Raw genomic sequence first — 18,532 nt, forward strand, 5'->3', positions numbered from 1 at the left:
ACACAGTATGCATGCAGGACATGAAAACATCTATTCAAAAGTGGGTTAAGTTCAGAATCCAGTGCTGAGGGTGACCTTGCTCCAACACACTTTCTTACCTTCAGTTCAGAACTGAAACTTTATATAAATATACTGGGTTTGTGGGGCAGCTTGAACTACAGAAACTGGCTGATAAAGGAGGACAGTCATTAGCCTAACAATGATTTTAAGTGAAGCTCAAGGCCAACCTCAGACATTTATAAGATGGCTTCCCAAATGTTACTCCATTTAAAACTCATCAGAAATTATCTTTAGGGGCTGGAAAGATGGCTCGGTGCTTAAGAGCACTGGCTGCTCTTCCAGAGGACCTGGGTTTGGTTTCTAACCGCACAAGGCAGCTCACAACGATCTGTAACTCCAGTCTCAGGAGATCTGGCACCCTCTTCTGGCCTCCACGGGAACTGCATACAAACGGTGCACAAGGATGCAGGCAAAACATCCATGTATACAAAATTAAAAATAAGTATTTTAAAAGTTATCTTGAATGCCGGGCGGTGGTGGCGCACGCCTTTAAACCCAGCATGAGGGAGGCAGAGGCAGGCGGATCTCTGTGAGTTTGAGACCAGCCTGGTCTACAAGAACTAGTTCCAGGACAGGGCTCCAAAGCCACAGAGAAATCCTGTCTCGAAAAACCAAAAACAAACAAACAAAAAAACGGTTATCTTGAAAGTACAGATTCTGAGATTCTAATGCTTGGCTTCCAAATTAAAGTTTCTCAGTGTGATTAAAAAGTGCTGGGTGTTTCCAGCAACTACTTCCGGGCCTTTGCTAAGGAGGCAGCACTCGGTACTACAGAGTCATTCCTTCTGTCTGGATTGAAAAGCTCATACAGAAAGCTAAAACTTCCATGTGAAACTGTGGGCCATACATGGGGATACGATCTCTACAAACTGCATTGTTCACTCTCCACCGGTCGTCATGGACTCAGCTGTACTCTGAGTCACAGGTGAGCAATGTCCCCATTCAGAAGCATCATGATCTGCAGCCACACAGGCTCCCTGAGCAGTCACGGGTGCACTATGTGTTTCTAAAGGGCACCGTGTGTGTGCTGTGCTCTACTTTGAGGACTGATGGCGTGCATACTCCCGAGGAGCCTCCCAGCCACCTGTCTCCTGGTCTTTAAACATCCTCCGTAGCTCAGTTGTCCCCTTCTACCTGTTTATGCCCTTCTTATTTAGTTGGGGTCATTCTTACTGTGATTAAACACCATGACCAAAGTAACTGGTAGAGAAAAGGGGTTATTTGGCTTAAATTTCCATATCATAGTCCATCATTAAAGGAAGTCAGGACAGGAACTCAAATAGAGCCAGAACCTGGAGGCAGGAGCTGCTGCAGAGGCCATGGAGGGGAGCTGCTTACAGTCTTGCTCATCACGCCTGCTCAACCTGCTTTTTTATAGACTCAGGACCACCGGCCCAGGGATGGCATAACCCACAATGGACTGGGCCCTCCCCCATCAGCCACTAATTAAGAAAATGCCTTACAGGTTTGCCTACACCCGATCTTACGTGGGCGCTTCCTCAACTAAGGCTCCCTTTTCTCAGATGACTTTGGCTTGTGTCAAGGTGACATAAAACTACCCAACACATTATTCAATTTTCCACCTGCTCAGTGTCCCATTGATGTCATCTATGTCCCCTCTCCTGCTCATCTATGCCACCTCCTATTCACCTGTGCTCCCTCCTCCCCGAGCATACCTCCCCCTGTATATCTGTATCCCAACCTATTCCTTGTGGCCTCCTGTTCACTGGTGTCCACGCCTGTGTACCCATCCTGCCCTATTGGGACCTGTGCACGACCATACCCACGACCTGTGCACACTCCTGGTCCCTCATTACCTCTCTCGCTTACCCGTGCCCCTTTGTAATCAACTGTGGGTCCCTCATGTGCTAATCTGAGCATCCTGCTGCTCATATGTGCCCCACTTCCACCCACTCGTGCACTCCCATCTCTATCTACACTCTCTGTCCTCGTCACTCCTACACAACCTGCTAAACCCCAGCCCATGCCTGCCACTCCAGCACACTATGCCTGGCACTGGAAACCCCTATCCCTTCCTGGACACATATGTCTTTTATTGCTCACACATGCCCCATCCAGCTCAGCTATTTACTCCTGCTCATCTCTGCACACACGCCTGTGCACACACACACACACACACACACACACACACACACACACACACACACACACACACACATCCCCTCCAGCTCACAAGAGCTCCCTTTTGGTCAACCCATGGCCCCTTCCTATTCACCTGTGTACCCTAATATACACCCATGTTTGCTCCTATTCACCCCTCTTCCCTTCTGATCATCTGTCCTCCCTCCTCACCACCTGTGTCCTCTCCTAGTCACACATCTCTCCCTGCTCACTTGTGTCCCCAGTGCTCATTGGTGGCCATCCCTCCTGATGACCTAGATCCCCTTCTTGTACTCCATGCTGTTCTGGCTCAGCAACCCCCAGCCTTGATCTCCCATGCCCTGTGTCATTCTTGCTCACCTCGGCCCTTCATGCAACCTCCTGCCCACCAGCACCCCTCCTCTTCACCCAAGTTTCCACTCTGCTGGTCAGCCATGTGACCACCCACCCAGCTGCTTCCTAAATCGATCAACCCTGCCCACCCATGCACAGCTGTGCCCATTCCTGCTAGCCCGGGCCTCCTCTTGCTGACTATTATCTCTCCTGTTTTTCTGTACCCACCCTGCTCCTCTGTGCCCACCCTGCTCCTCAGTGCCCACCCTGCTCCTCTGTGCCCACCCTGCTCCTCTGTGCCCACCCTGCTCCTCTGTACCCACCCTGCTCCTCTGCCTGCTGTGCCCACCCTGCTGCCCACCCTGCTCCTCTGTGCCCACCCTGCTCCTCTGTACCCACCCTGCTCCTCTGTGCCCACCCTGCTCCTCAGTGCCCACCCTGCTCCTCAGTGCCCACCCTGCTCCTCTGTGCCCACCCTGCTCCTCTGTGCCCCCTCCTACAGACCCACACTCCCTTCAACTTACATATGTCATCTTCCGTTGGCCCGGGTTCCCCACCGCTCACCTGCGCACACTTCCCTACCTGATTAATCTTGCCTTTCCATTGCTACTCTGTGTCGCTCTGCACCCATCCCTGCCCCTGCTGTTCACCTGTGTGTCTACCCATGAGCTCTCCTCATGACCTGTGCCCACCCCCTTCATCTATATCAGCAGTTCTCAACCTGGGAGCCACTATCCCACAGGGATGGCATGTCAGCTATCCTGTGTATCAGATATTTACATTATTATTCATAACTAGCTATGAAGAAGTAATGAAATAATTTTATGTTAGTGGCTTGGTCATCACCACATGAGGGACTGTATTAAAGGGCCACACGGCATTAGGAAGGTTGAGAACCACTGATTCTTTAGCTTCTACTGACTACCCGTGGCTCCTCCTTCACAACCTTGCCCCCTTGGTCTCCTCTTTGCCACTCTTGCTCAACCCTCCCTGCTCAATTCTGTCCCCACCTGCTCACCATGTCCCCAGGCTTGTTCACCCACTGCCTGTACCCATCCCTTCGTGCTGACCCCTCTCCTGCACACAGCTGTCCACTTCCTGCCAACCTATGTCCCCACCCCCACCTGGTCCCCAGCAAAGACTTGCCCATGTCCCTTCTGCCCGCCTGGATTCCATTCTATTCACCTGTGCCTATCCTGATCACTGATTCCCCCTCCCAATCTCCTCTGCCCCATCTTGCTGACCTGTGTCTCATCATGCTTGTGAGTGTCACCTCTTGTTGACAGGTGTGTTGCCTGATCAGGTATGTTGTCTCTGATCACAAGGGTTCCCTCATATTCACCTGACCCACCCCACCCCATAGCACACACATACACTACTGCACCCTGGTAGATCCTTCAACTCACCCATGTCCCCTCCACTCAACTATGTTTCTTCATGCACACCTCTGCCCCTCCTGCCCACCCTTGAGCCTCCAGCTCATCAGTGCCCACTCCTCCTCCCCTCCCCCCTCTCCTGAGGACACGTCATCCAGTGCTCGCACTCTCAATTCTGGCCCATGGGTTATTGCCTATGCAGTTATGCCCTCTTGTGTTCCTCCATGTTTCCACCTCATTAGTCTGTCCCCCTTGAGCCACCCATGTCACCTCCTGCGCATCTCTCTGTCCCATCCTGTAAACCTGTCCCCCTCTATTGAAATACATCCCATAATGATCATCTGTGTATCATCCCTGTAACCCACCACCCCTCTTTCTCACCTGCTCACCTGTGTAGAATCCTAATGCTTTCCTGTGTCCCCTCTAGCTCGCCCTTGCTTGTGACAATCCCCCTTTCCCTATCTCAAAAAATCCTAGAGCTCCCTCTAGTGGCCACTCAGCTCAGCCAGGCAGGCATGTCAGCCGGCAGTTCCCAAGACTACCAGGCTATAGACTTCCCCAGGCACAAGTCCAGTTGGCAAAGTGGGGATCCACTGGAACCAAGGGGCAATCTCCATACAAGTACCTCACACTTAGGTCAAACCTGAAAAATGACAAATGCCCCTGACTCTGCCCCCAGGCTATGAGGAGCTAGCCAGGAACTATGAGGAGCTAGCCAGGAACTATGTGCCCTTTCCTCTGAGGGTCCTGATTATCTACACTGCCCTGTATTCTCTGTGTCTATGGATGAGCCTGGCTAACCCCAGATGTGGCTGGAAGAGAGATTGCTTTCCTTTTATTTGATGCCAGTTGTTCAGTCCTGCCCACATTTTCTGGTTTGACCTTTGGCTTTCCAGTCTCCAATTATTCCTCACTGGTGTTGATGGCAAGCTCAACCAGCCTGGTTTTATATCCCTTTGACCTGTGTAACATACAAATATATTTTCACACCTCCCTTTATGATCCTAGCTAGTTGCCCCATTTCCCTCCCGTGGTGAGATGTCATGTCTAAATTTCAGCCCTGTTAGCATTCCAGACATCAAGTGTCCTGTACTAGAAGGGCTCAGGACAGTATGGGGACTTCAAAGGCCCCTCCTACAGTCTCTGTGATAGATCCCTACTTCCCTGGAGTTCCCCCTGAAGCATGAGATGCCACCAAAATTCATGAGAAACTTAGGGCTGAATTACCAAAAAAAAAAAAAAGTCCCAGATTCTATGACCTCCGTGAAGCTTGTGACTTGCCACCAGAAAGCTACTAACATCTGTGAACCGGATAACCTCAGGTTGAAGTGTGAAATCTTACAGATCTAGTCTAGCACCGCAGGTTAGTGTCAATTGTCCCCACAGAGGGGAGCTATAGAGCCTCCTCGGGATTAGAAACTGACAGTGGACTAGTGGGATAGCTGCCCTGGACCATGTGCTTCCCAGAGAGATGTATCCAGAGAGATGCTGCCGTGAACAGATGACCCAAGAAGCTGCGGGCATGAGAGGAAGCACAGTACTGAAATTACAACCCTTCCAGCAGCGTTTAAACTTTCTTAATGGGTGATATGTACCCTGTGCGCCCCCTTGTGGCCTCACAGGAGCTGTGCATACACCAATCAGAGCTGCCCAGTTCCCCTGAGCTTGCTGAGAGACAAAAGTGAGGTTAGTGAAGCAAATGCAGTGACCCTGACAGAACGAAGATATTCTAAAGAGAGACGTTGTGTCTTTCCATCTGACCACCAGATTTTTGAAACAATAGACCCAAAATAAATGGAAACTTCCCCAGGATCTCATGCAGGTGAAGGAAAAGTCACCACCAGCCAGAGAGGGAACTTGTTTCCTGGAAAGACATTCCACAGAATTCTAACAACGCATCGGGCCACCTTATAGGATAACACTAAAGTCACAGTTTGACCAGAACTGGTCAAATGTGCATACCCTTGGCACTCTATGTAAACTTGCATCTCACTCCAGGTGACTTGGGGTAGTCTCTGTATCCCTTTGACCCTTCCCAATGCGGCCACATTAAATAAATCTCCTCTTTCCACTACTAATGTGACTATTTCAATTGGCTTGTTGAAAATGGAGGGGCAAACCTGGCTTGGGGCACAGGTTGTGATCCCAAGTTCAGTATCACAAGGCTGTCTTTAAGCTAGAGGCACACAGCTGGCCTTCCCCTCTGCCCCCGCCCCCGTACAAATGTGCAGACTATAGGAGACACCCATAGGAACACCCATCCACTAACACACACGCTCACAGCCACTGTGGCCCAGCCTGATCCTTGTGTATCCAGAACAGCCTGGGACAAACCTGGATCACACGGGCCTCTCTGAGGAGAGGGCTGAGGCTAGTAGCATGGGCCACCTAGTGTGTCCTGGTACCACCTGAATGGGGCCAGGAAGAAGTGGCTCTCCAAAAAAGCCACCCCCTTTGTGACACATACTTATTCTCAGCAAGAGCCCAGTAACTAGTTTTGCCCCAGGGGTTCTGTGCCCTGGTTACTTGTGATTGGTTGAACAGTGCCCATCCTATGCAATAGTGCATATCCTATGTGTCTTCCAGGAATGACCCGCCGCCCATCTTTCTGAGCTTCCAGGAAGGACTTCTCCGTGTAGCTCCAGTCATGACCCACTTGGCCTCCCTCCTGCATCCAAAGTCTGTTACTGGCTCATGCTCCTTGAACAGCAGGAATCACGGAGCTGAAGGCCAGATGGTGGAGACCCTCCACACAAGACACCTCTTCCGTTTTGACTTCTGTGATACGCTTCCCCCAGCACCAGCTATTTACTTTCAGTGAGCTAGCTGATTTTATGCTTGTGAAAAGGTCCCATGTGGAGGAAGAAAGATGTGATTTAGTTGTGATGCTTGTGTGGAAATGCCCAGTAGTCAGACGGGGTGCTACAGTCCATGCCAGTCCTCACCACAGTTACCGTGTGTGCGCGTATATACCAGAGTATCTGAAGGTATGTATGGAAGTCAGAGCCAACCACAGCTGTCATTATTTCTCAGGTGGTATCCACCTTGTTTTATAAGACAGAGTCACTCAGGGTCCTAGAACTCACTACGTAGACTGGGCTGGCTGACCAGTGAGCCCCAAGGACCCACCTATCTCTACCTCCTCAATACTGGGGTTAAAGCCCCCACTGTTTATGCTGGCTAATTTCATGTGAGCTTAACACTAGCTATGGTTATCTGAAAGGAGGGACCCGAAATTGAGAAAATGCCTCCAGAAGACTGGGTGGTAGGGTATTTTCTTAATTCATGATTAATGGGGGAGAGCCCAGCCAGGTGGTTCCATCCCTGGGCTGGTGGTCCTGGGTTCTCTAAGAAAGCAGGCTGAGCAAGCCATGAAGAGCAAGCCAGTAAGCAGCACCCCTCCATGGCCTCTGCATCAGCTCCTGCCTCCAGTTTCTAGCCCAGTTCGAGTTCCTGCCTTTTAAACCCTTTCCTTCCCAAGTTGCTTTTGGTCATAGTGTTTCATTACAACAATAATAACCCTAACAAAGACACCATCACACACAACTTTAAAAAAAAAAAAAATGGTTCTGGGACCTGAACTCCTGTCCCATGCTGGCACAGCACTCTTTGAGACTGAACATTTCCCCAGTCTTTTCTCTCTATTTCAACCTTAACCTCACATTCGTGCCCTGGAGATTGGTTTTGGCTTTTGTTTTTCTTACTTTTGTTTTGGTTTTTATCTGGGGCAGGTGTGTCACTGGGCCTCTCTGTTCCTCTTTCCAGTGTGACCACATTGAATAAATCTTCATCCCTGCTTGTCACGGTTGTGTCTTTCGCTGGTGTGTCAGGTAACACTAGAAGGCCCTGCCTGCTGCTGCCAGTCCCACTGCTAGAAGCTGGGAATTACAAACAGCCAAGTGCCAGGATCACTGGCCTTTAAAGCCCAAGGGAATCAGCCTCCAGCCTGAAGTGGCTAAATCCTGGAGCAGTCGGGCCCAGTTGCTCATTGCTCAGTGCTTCGCGCTGTGAGCTTCTGGGCCTGGGGGACTTGGGTAGAACAGGGAAATCCTGGCCAGCTGACTGGTATTAAAGCCCATAGGACATTGTAGCCTCTAGAATGTCCCCTCCCGCCGACAAGCACAGGGTCCTCCCTTTGAAAGGTCCTTTCAGAATAGCCTTTCCCAATAAGTCCCACAGGTCAGCCAGGCTCTTTTTCTGTCAGCCCAGAGGTTTGTTCTCTGGACCCACTAGGAGAGTCAGGGGGTAGAGTGCTTCACCTTGTGTCCCAGAGTGAGGGGGATGGGGAGAGCGGTGGGGGGTGGGGAGCTAGAGCACTGCAGTTCCTCAACTATCAACATATGGTCCTATAGGTGTCTGTGTCTATGTGTGTATTTGATTGTGTGTTTCTGTTTCTATATGTCTGTCTCTATATGTCTGTATGTCTCTGTGTGTTATGTGTTTATCTCTGTATCTATGTGTATCTAGTATTTATGTCTCTGTATGACACATTTGTGTCACTTGACTATGTCTTTGTGTGTGTATCTATGTTGGTGTCTAATTGTCTCTGTGTGTATGAGCCTAAGTGTCTCTATGTCTAGCATCTGCATATGTCTATGATCCTGTCTCTGTGTCTCTGTGTATGTGTGTGTCTGTGTGTATGCCTCTAGGTATCTCTCTCTCTCTCTCTCTCTCTCTCTCTCTCTCTCTCTCTCTCTCTGTGTGTGTGTGTGTGTGTGTGTGTGTGTGTGTGTGTGTGTGTTTCTAGGATCTCTATGAGTCTCCATGTTTCTATTTCTCTGTGTCTTTTTGTATGTGTGTCTGTATATGTCTTAGTGTGTGTTTGTGTGTCTGTATGCCTCAGCGTACTTATCTATGTGTCTCAATATTTGTGCTTCTGTGTGTTTGTTTCCAGGGTCTGTACATATTTTTCTCTGCATATCTCTGTGTAACCATTCTTCTCAAAGGACAATCAGAACCCAGGGCCCATACACACAGTCCACACCCATATCCATCCTTCTTTTGGAGACATAAGGCAGTCAGTGTCCTGGGAAATAAGTCCCACAAGGGTCTGTGACTCACAGAGTCACTTCCTCATGCCCACACGCCTCCACAGTGGTCAGCACAGGCGCCCACAATGCACAACCACAGTGTGACTCACCCACCTGATAATCTCTAGTCGGTGGTTTCCTGGGAAGTACAGTTGAAGATGTGGGAAGAAGCCCTGAAACTGGGCTCCCTTACCTAGGACTACACTGGATGGAAAACTCCAAGCCCTTTTCACCTCAAGCCAAGACTGGCTAGTTTTTGCCTGAGAGAGAGACTAGGGCACCATGAGGCTAGTGAGCCCCAGCCAGTGACCCAACAATGCTATTAAATAGCATGTCACCAAGCAAGGGCTTACCCTGAGTCTGCTGACTTCTCAGGGACTGTCTTTTACAATGGAATGTTGCAGAGGAAGGTAATTATAAATACCAGCTAAGACCACGTGACCAATTGCAGAAACAAGGCTTATAGTTGTCATGAGTGCTTCTGTTATATTTTGTTAAGAATACATTTGTATAGGTACTTGTGTTTCCTTTCCATTTCTTTATCATGGGTTGAAACATTGGTTAAGAGAATATCAATGGAGCTGGGCAGTGGTGGCGCATGCCTTTATTCCTAGCACTCGGGAGGCAGGAGACAGGCAGATCTCTGTGAGTTCAAGACTAGCCTGGTTTACAAGAGCTAGTTCCAGGACAGGCTCCAAAGACGCAGGGAAAGCCTGCCTCGAAAACCAAAAGAGAGAAAGAGAGAGAGAGAGAGAGAGAGAGAGAGAGAGAGAGAGAGAGAATATCAATGGTTATCATGTGTAAGTTTGAGATGCTAAAAGGGACATTGCCACCTATTCTAAATTTACAAATGTGTTTGTGGTTATGAGAGGTACAGTTATATCATGACCTGGCTAAAAATATAATGCATTTGCAATTATACGTGGGATAGTTAGATTATGTTTAGGCATTACTATGGCCTGGTTATTGTTTTCATTTGAAAATTAATCATGACATAAGGAACTATGATTGTGTGTCAGGTTGACAAGGGGTGGACTTGTGATGGCTATTCTTGCCATCACAGCCCTGTTCCCCTAGTCTTCTCCACCTCTTTCCTCTAACCCTTTTCAGAGACCCCTAAGGCCACATGTCATTAGAGAAGACTTGCATTAAACTGTCTGGGTCCAGGGTCTCATGACACCACACATCTTCCTATGGCTTCCCTTCTCACTAAAGCAGGACAGGCATCAGTGTAGGCAAACATTTCCACAAAGAGGAGCAGAATGTTCTTCACTGTGATATACAAGAACAAGTCAGCAGCTCCACAAGGAGGCAGTGAGCTGATGCCCAGGGCCCCAGGGTGAGCCCAGTGAGTCTATAGCACAGGTTCCCAAAATGGACTTGGCTTAGAGTTAGTTCTATGTAAAATAAATGTTTAGTCTAGGCTTGAAGTATGTACAACTAATTGCCTAAGTGTCCCCCAGGCCAGATCTGGGGCTTTCTTGTTATCCTTGTATCAAAAAGGAAGAGCAAGGCAGGAGTATGGATTAGTTGATAGGGTGCTGGCCTGAATCATGAAGCCCTGGGTTCCATCCCCATCACCAGGCATGGTGGTCCACACCTGTAATACTGACTCTGAAGAGGTTTAGAAGCAGGAGGATCAGGAGGATCTTGAGTTCAAAGTATCCTCAGCTACATAGCAAGCTTAAGACCAGCCTGGGCTACATGAAACCTTGTCTCAAAAACAAAACAAAAAAATTAAAGCAGGCTGCTGGGTTAGCAGAATGAAGAGGGATGTATGGCTGTTCATAGCAGGTACAGCAGGTATGTTCTTCTCTGTCTAACTTATATGGAGGGGGGTGCATGGTGTGTGTGTGTGTGTGTGTGTGTGTGTGTGTGTGTGTAAGTATTCATGTGTCCATGTGTTATGGGCATGCAGGTGCCAATGCTTCTTTGTGTGATGACTGAGCTGCTGACACTGAGACTGAAGATATGTCAGAGGTAAGAATGTAAGAATAGGTAAGTATGTGGGGTGGGGAGGTAAGAATGTCCGAATAGGCTTCTCCCCAAAAGTGTGCAGAGACCATCCATATTCAGTAGGATATATGCTGAGGGTGTAAGCTGGTACATATAGAAGCAGCCTCTGCTGAGATGTCCCTCAGAGGGGACATGGGTGCCTTTTTGAACACTTCCCCCTGTGGAGACAGATTCTGATGTGTTACCAGTTCTAGTGGGGGTTCTGGCGCAGGCCTGGAGGCCTGTCTCATTCCAAACTCCAAAGGGCTCGAGTATTCACCAGTAACAATAGCAGGACCTCAGTGACCATCCCTGCTCCTCACCCTCCAGGGGCCCTTCTGCCCTCCCAGGTGGTCCAGGCCACACCCTCAGGGTCAGACTGTCACATCAGGTGAAAGTTCCCATTCACAAGCACTTGCCCATTCATCCACCCATTTATTTGTGAAGTTGGAGAGGTTCCCTGACGGCTAGCCAGACTCAGACTAAAGGCCTGCTGCTCTGTTGCCAAGCAGGAGATCTGAATCTCCCCACCCCACATCTCTTCTTTCCCAGATAAGGCAGCAATGGAAACCTGCCACCTGCCACACTCCATTCAAGCTCAGTCATGAGTACCTGGATTGGGCATGAGCCCCGGGCTAGGCATGAGCTCCTAAGCTGGGCAGAAGCCCCTGGGCTGGGCATCACGCCATTCTCCACTCAGAACTCCTAAAGAGAATTAGCTGTGAGAAGAAATTGTCTGAGGCGGTCTTGGGCTGTAGCCCAATTCAGGTCAATTAGTCAGTTCTTAATTAAGTCACCCTCTGTCCTAGCTTCCTGTCAGTTGCTGTGATAAAAACACTCCAACCAAAAGCAATGTTGGGGAGGAAAGGGTTTATTTCATCTTAAACTTCCTGGTCACGGTCCTTTAGTTGAAGGAAGTCAGGGCAAGCACCCAGTGCAGGAGCTTGCTGCTATTCTGCACTGCCTTTCCTCTGACCAGGGAGCTCCCTCAAGACCAAGGAAGTACACAGCAGGAATTATGGAGGATTCTGCTTGAGCCTAGGTCTCTGGCTCACTCCCTCATTCGTATTTAGTTAGCTTTCTTGTATAGCTGAGACCCACCTGCCTAGGGACAGTGCCGCCCACAGTGGGCTGGGCCCTCCTCCCTCAATTAATAGTCAAGATATTCCCCCATAGGAATGCCCACAGGCCAACTCAGTCTAGGTAATTCCTCAATAGGGGCTTTCCTCTCAAACTGGGCTGTGTCAAGTTGACAATTAAAGCTAACTAGGACACCCCTAAAGTGCCCTCTCCATACTAGAGAAAGGGAGAGACCGGATGTGCCCCTAATGAACTGTTTACTATTAATGTCTTCTACCTGCCAAGCCACTCGTGGAATTAAACCCTGTGCTCAAATGTGGCATGGAGAGGTGAGCGCTCTGAGCCAGCAGGATGCTGGAGATCCAATTAAGTTGTGCATTTTAATTCTCTTGCCTGCTGCTTACTGCTGGTGGAGGATGGGGAGATGCACAGCTTTCTACAGTTTATCTCCGGAGCACAGAGGCCAGAGTGTACACACTGCTGGCAAACAGAGAGGAGATGCCAGAGTAGAGGCAGAAGGCATGACATTAAAAATGAGCATCTCTAAGGCTACGATTTTGAAAAATGTTGACAGAGACTTCTGGAATAAAGAGACGAGCTTGTGAAAAAGAAAAATTGATTGCCTTGAAGGTGCTATTACAAGCAGACCCAGGTCAAGAAATGTCTCTGGTCAGCTGCTCTGGTCATAGCTAGAATCCTGTGGCTCAAGAGACCAGTCCTAGCTGGTTATCCTAGCAGGTCAGCAAGGAAAGCAGCTGGGATCTTGGGAATCTGAATGTACTCAAGCCTCCTGCTCTAATTAGCTTTGTTTGCCTGATTGGAACAAGAGTCAGTATGCAGGGTGTATGACCCTGGGCCCGAGTGTAGAGTTTGCTGAAAACCCAGGAGGGGACACAAGTGATCAGGAGGGGCTGCTCGCAAGCAGAAGAGGGCTCTGAGCCCTTCATCCAGGTAAGGAGAAGACTACCCATGGAGGGAGCTGTGGGTAGAGACACATCTCCCAGGCTACTCTAAGGAGAATGGCAGATTTGTTTGGAGGGGGAGGGGTCTAGCAGGAGGGAAGAGGAGCAGGAAAGGAGGGAGGGAAGAGGGGGGCAGGGGAAATGAAAGGAGAGGAGGAGAGAGACAGGGGCACAGAGAGTTAGAGACAGTAAGACTGAGAGACAAAGAAGCATGGAAACAGAAACAGCAAAGGAGAAAGAGACAGACAGACAGACAGACAGACAGACAGACAGACAGACAGACAGACAGACAGACAAAGGTTTGGACAAAGTTCCCAAGGCAGCCCTAATTCAGGCTGATTCTGCCTGGTGGGCCCAAGCCTGCTGTCAGCATCTCTAAGCTGTGCTCAAGAAATTACTGTTCCTCTGGCTCTTGGGAAGCCAGGTCCTCTTCCCCTTCTATCTGATCCCCTTCCTGGGCAGGAAGACATCACTAGGAAGCAGACAGTCTCTTTCAGAAGCTAGGCAGTGTGGTTGCTAAGGTTGCTCTCTGTTCCTGTCTTCAAGGCCCCTAGGATGCAAGTGAGCTCTAGAAGCCCCCTGTGTTGGCTAGTTATGGAAGCTAGAGTCATCAGAGAGGAGGGAACCTCAATGGAGAAAATGTCTCCATAAAATCCAGCTGTAGGCAAGTCTGCAAGGCATTTTCTTGATTAGTGATTGATGCGAAAGACCAGCCCATTGTGTGTGGAACCATCCCTGGCCTGGTGGTCCTGAGTTCCATAAGAAATCACGCTGAGCAAACCATGTGGAGCAAGCCAGTAGGCAGCACTCCTCCATGGCCTCTGCTGTCAGCTCCTGCCTCCAGGTTCCTGCCCTGCTTGAGTTCCTGTCCTGGCTTCTTTCAATGATGGACTACAGTGTGAAAGTATAAGCCAAATAAACCCTTTTCTCCCCAAGCTGCTTTTGGTCATGGTGTTTCATCACAGCAATAGACTGTGGACACTGTCTTGGACCCTAACTTGGACACTGCCCGTGTCCCAGACCCTCAGTTGAATTCCAGAACCCTGAGCAAAGCCTACATTGGGTTCCCAATGGGTAGAACAGCATCACAAGCTAAAACTTCTCAACCTTCCTAATGAGACTCTTTAACACAGTTCCTCATGTCATACTGACCATAAAACTATTTTGGTCTGACCATAAAACTACTTCATAACTGCAATTTTACTACTGTTATGAAGCATAATATAAAATATCTGATATGCAACCATGTGGTGTCTCGACCCACAAATTGAGAACCATATTCTAAAACTTGGGGCCCTCGGCCTCTGAGGAGAAGCTGACAGAACATAGTAGTGCTGCCCCTACCTTGGCCTCAGTAACACTGTGTGGCTCTCATGGAAAACTCTAATAGAACACAGAGTTGGCGTAGAAGAATATGTCAACTCTAACTCAAATCACTGGGATAGGAAATGTCTGGGAAGCCCCAGACAGACTGATGAGAGCAGTTACCCTGGGATCTGCCCTTAGGAAAGGCTCCTTCCCAGGCCAGAATGTTGGCCTTGTGTGAAGCTGAGAGGCAGATGGGGCTCTGCTAGTCTTCCTCAGACCTGGTGCCCAGGCCTAGCTCAAACTGAGGCTGGTAGATTGGTCAGGAGTATACCTGGTAGTCTAAAACCCTAAGTAGCAAAGGGCAACTTTCATTTTGCATTTGTGGAGGAGTGTGTGTGTGTGCGCGCACGCGCGCGTGCCCCCGAGCATGTGCACATGCATGTCTGTCTGTCTGTCTGCCTGTCTGTCTGTGTGTCTGTGTCCAACCCTGTGTGTGAGGGTGTGAAGTGGGAGAGTGAATAATCTAAAAGTTCTCTCTTCTCCTTCCGTCTTTGGAAGCTCCCACTCTGGCGACCACAACTTCCTGTTTCTGGTTCCTGTCCTTTAGGCCAGAGGTCTGTGCTTTTCCCTGGAGGTGTTTGCCTCTTGCCATAAGGCTCAAACCATACCCAGTTAGTCCTTCGGAAGAAGAAGAAGAAGAAGAAGAAGAAGAAGAAGAAGAAGAAGAAGAAGAAGAAGAAGAAGAAGAAGAAGAAGAAGAAGAAGAAGAAGAAGAAAGAAGAAGAAGCCACAAAGCCCCAGCAACTACCCTATGCTGCTGCTCCACCCCAGGGCCCCAATCCCACAGTTCTTTGCTCCCATCACACCAGCAGCTCTATTTTGCATTGTGCACGGGTTTCTCAGTTGTTTTCTATCAGGAAGTATGGCAGGATCTTTCGAAACCTTCCCAGGAAGCAAAACCAACAATTGCCCGTCCCATTTTAGAACTGCCCTGGGTATGACCCTCACATCCTTTGAGTCACATTTGGGGAAAGCTCGTGGCTTCCTAGCAGAGAACTGGAGAAACAAGTGTCTGTCTTCTACAGGACAGACAGCAGTGCAACAAAGAAGAACATAGGGAGCCAAGGGGTTCACCTATGAGGGATGGGCCTGTCTACTAGAAAGAGACAGGAGAAGTCAAACAGGGAAGATGGAAGGCAGGGACAGAAGGAGAGAGCCAAGGGCCTTTTCAGTTCCTGCAAAAATGTCATGCTGCTGTTACACCTGGGTCCTGGTCACTCCCTAGATTCTGCATGCCTCCTGATCTTCTCTGGGGTGTATAGAGAGACAGACATGAGCACCTCACACCCCGTGGGGAACACAGCTCTTCCCTTCCCAGTTCTGGTCTGTACTAGAACTATATTTTCATTCTCTCAGCCATGCCTAGGGGCTCAGAAAGGATTTTCCTGTGGCCTCTCGGATCAAGAGGGAGCCCCTAGCAGGGCAAACACGGTAGATTCCACTGTGGCAAAATCATCCCTCCCTCATTCTTTATTGTTACCTATGTAATCAGACTGTCTGTACCCATCTCCTCTTTCAATTATTCTTAGTAAGGCAGAGCTGTGTGTGTGTGTGTGTGTGTGTGTGTGTGTGTGTGTGTGTGTGTGTGTGTGTGTGTGTGTGTGTGTGTGGTGCTGGCTGGGTAAGTATGAGGTCTGAGTTCAGATCTCTAACACCCACATAAAATCCTGGCATGGCAGCAGGTGTCTGTAACCCCTGGGACTCACTGGCCAGATAGTCTAACCCAAAGAGTAAATTCTAGGTCCAATGAAAGAGTCTATCCCTAATTAGAAAATAGAATATAATAGAGGAAGATACCTGATATGGACCGGTGGTCTCCACATGAACCCGCCACACACTCGGGGTGGTGGGGGAGAACCTAATAAGTGGGTCAGAGCTGCCCAGGAACTTAGCACACACACTTACAGTGTCAAGAGAATGTGGGCAGTGGATGCAGGGGCGGAAGACGGGGAGGACCAGAACTAAGAACTGGGAATACAACAGGGCCCCAGAGACAGCAACAGAAGAACTGATGTGCAGTGTCCCCTCCCCTCCTTACACAGAATCAACCACTTGGGTCCCACCTGCAGGGGCTCCCAGCCCCATCTCCATAAACAATCATGCAAGGGTTGATAAACGCCATCTGTCACTCGTGAAGTGTGATGTTGTTGCTCTTCAAACCCATAAGCAGCCCTGAGGGGCTGAGCCACGGAATAACTTTTAAAACCCTGGATAATGACTTTGCACACACCTTTCCGCATAAATGCAACTATGGACAGCTGTTTGCAGAGGCAGTGTGAAGTCACTTCACAGACTGTGTTCACACTCTGCATTCACACTACCTTAGCTCCTTTGCAAACATAGACTGGAACCATGAACTCCAGAGACGGTGCCACTCACCTGACAGGGTCTGCTCTGTCTCCTCAAAGCCTCTGAAAATGGTCCATCCAGCCACCTGTCCCATGAGCCCACTTCCTGGAAAATCCTAAACAAACCCAATCGCTCCCCTGAAGATCCCTGTCACTGAAACACCCAACAGGCTGAAGCAGTTCTTTCACTTCTCCAGAGAGTGTTTTCTCTTCATCATGGGGACACAGCAGTCTTCCACTGTCTTCCCTGTTTTCTGAGCTAAAGGCACCTTTTGTATCAAATTAACTACAGGACTGACTATTCCTGGTGAAGACTAAGAATGACCAGAAAGACCCACAGATTCCTGGAGTACAGAGACAGGAGGTAAGCACTGTTAGGGTTAGTAGTGAGCCTTTATTGTAAGCACCCAATTTTATGTTTACTTTTCCTTTAAATAAACTAAGATTTGGGGTGGGGCAATTTAATCCTCTGATTGACAGCTGTCACAGCCATCCTGGTGCCTTGCTGCCTGGAGTGGAGGGCTGTCAGCCAAGAAGCCACACATACACACACACACACACACACACACACACACACACACACACGGAGGAAACCGCACAGTGGCTACAGCTGCTTGCTGCCAAAGCTGCACTAGAAGTCAAGCTCAGCCGCACCTTCTCCAGACCACTTCCACTGAGCCTTCTGACATCCCAAACAAGAAAACTAAGCAGAATGATTTCAAAAATTCTTTCTGTTGTTTTTGTTTTCTGTTTTGTTTTTCTCGTTTTGGTCATTGGCTATACTTTGGGGACCATTCTTTACTTGTTTAGGGTTACAGCCATCTCCATCTTCTAGACTCTGCTAATCAAGCCTGCAAGGGGCAGACTCTCCTCAGGGAAAGCAGAGCCTTACCGGAGTTCATGAGCACATGCCGTTGACCTCAAGGCCTCAGGTGTGTCGTGCTGCTACCTGAAGATTCAGGGTTGCCATCTGTGACAAAGGCAGGTGGCATCTGCTACCAAGTAGAGGGTGCCTGTGGTTCTCCTGCTCTCAGCAGTGCAGATGCAATCTGACCGTGGCCTGTTTCTTTTTCTACCTGTGTATTTGTATTTATTTGTTTTTACTACTCAAGGACTGCCATGCTGTCAGCAAACACCATAGGCCTAGATTTTCTTTTTTCCCACTAGCCTGAGAAGAAAGTCACATGTAATTCTGGGTCAAGACACATGACCCAGAGCCACTTTGGGAAAGCCCCAACCCCACACTCTTTTTTAAATTCTTTAATTTTTTGCTTTATTTGTTTTGGTTTTGAGATAAGGTCTCACCTCTGGCTGGCCCAGAACTCACAGCCACCAACCTTGGTCTCCCAAGTGCTGGGATTAAAGGTGTGCACTACCACAGCTAGCTTTCTTTCATTTTTAAAAGTGTGTGTGTGTGTGTGTGTGTGTGTGTGGTGGCACATGTACATGAATATGAGTGTCCCCATGTGCTCACATGTAGAAGGCAGAGCAGGGGGTGCCAAGTGTTTTCCTCTATCATTTTCTACCTTATGACTTTGAAGCAGGTCTCTAACTGAACCAGAAGCCCACTATTTGGGTTAGGCTGGCTAGCCAGCCTTTTCTGGATCGTCCTGTGCCCATCCCCCAATGCTGGAGTTATAATCACATGTGGTCATCCCCAGCTTTTTATGTGCATGTTGGGGATTCAATCTCAGGTCCCCATATTTGCAGAGTAAGTATGATTACCCACTAAGCCATCCGCCTAGCCCTATGGCAACCTCCCATGTTTATTTTGGGAGAGCTTCTTTGTTTTTTTTTTTTTTTTTATGTGGGTGCTGGGGATTGAACTCAGGTGCTGTACTTGCAAAGCAATCAGTATA

This window comes from Cricetulus griseus, chromosome 4, assembly GCF_003668045.3.
Source record: "Cricetulus griseus strain 17A/GY chromosome 4, alternate assembly CriGri-PICRH-1.0, whole genome shotgun sequence".
In the NCBI taxonomy this organism is placed as follows: domain Eukaryota; kingdom Metazoa; phylum Chordata; class Mammalia; order Rodentia; family Cricetidae; genus Cricetulus; species Cricetulus griseus.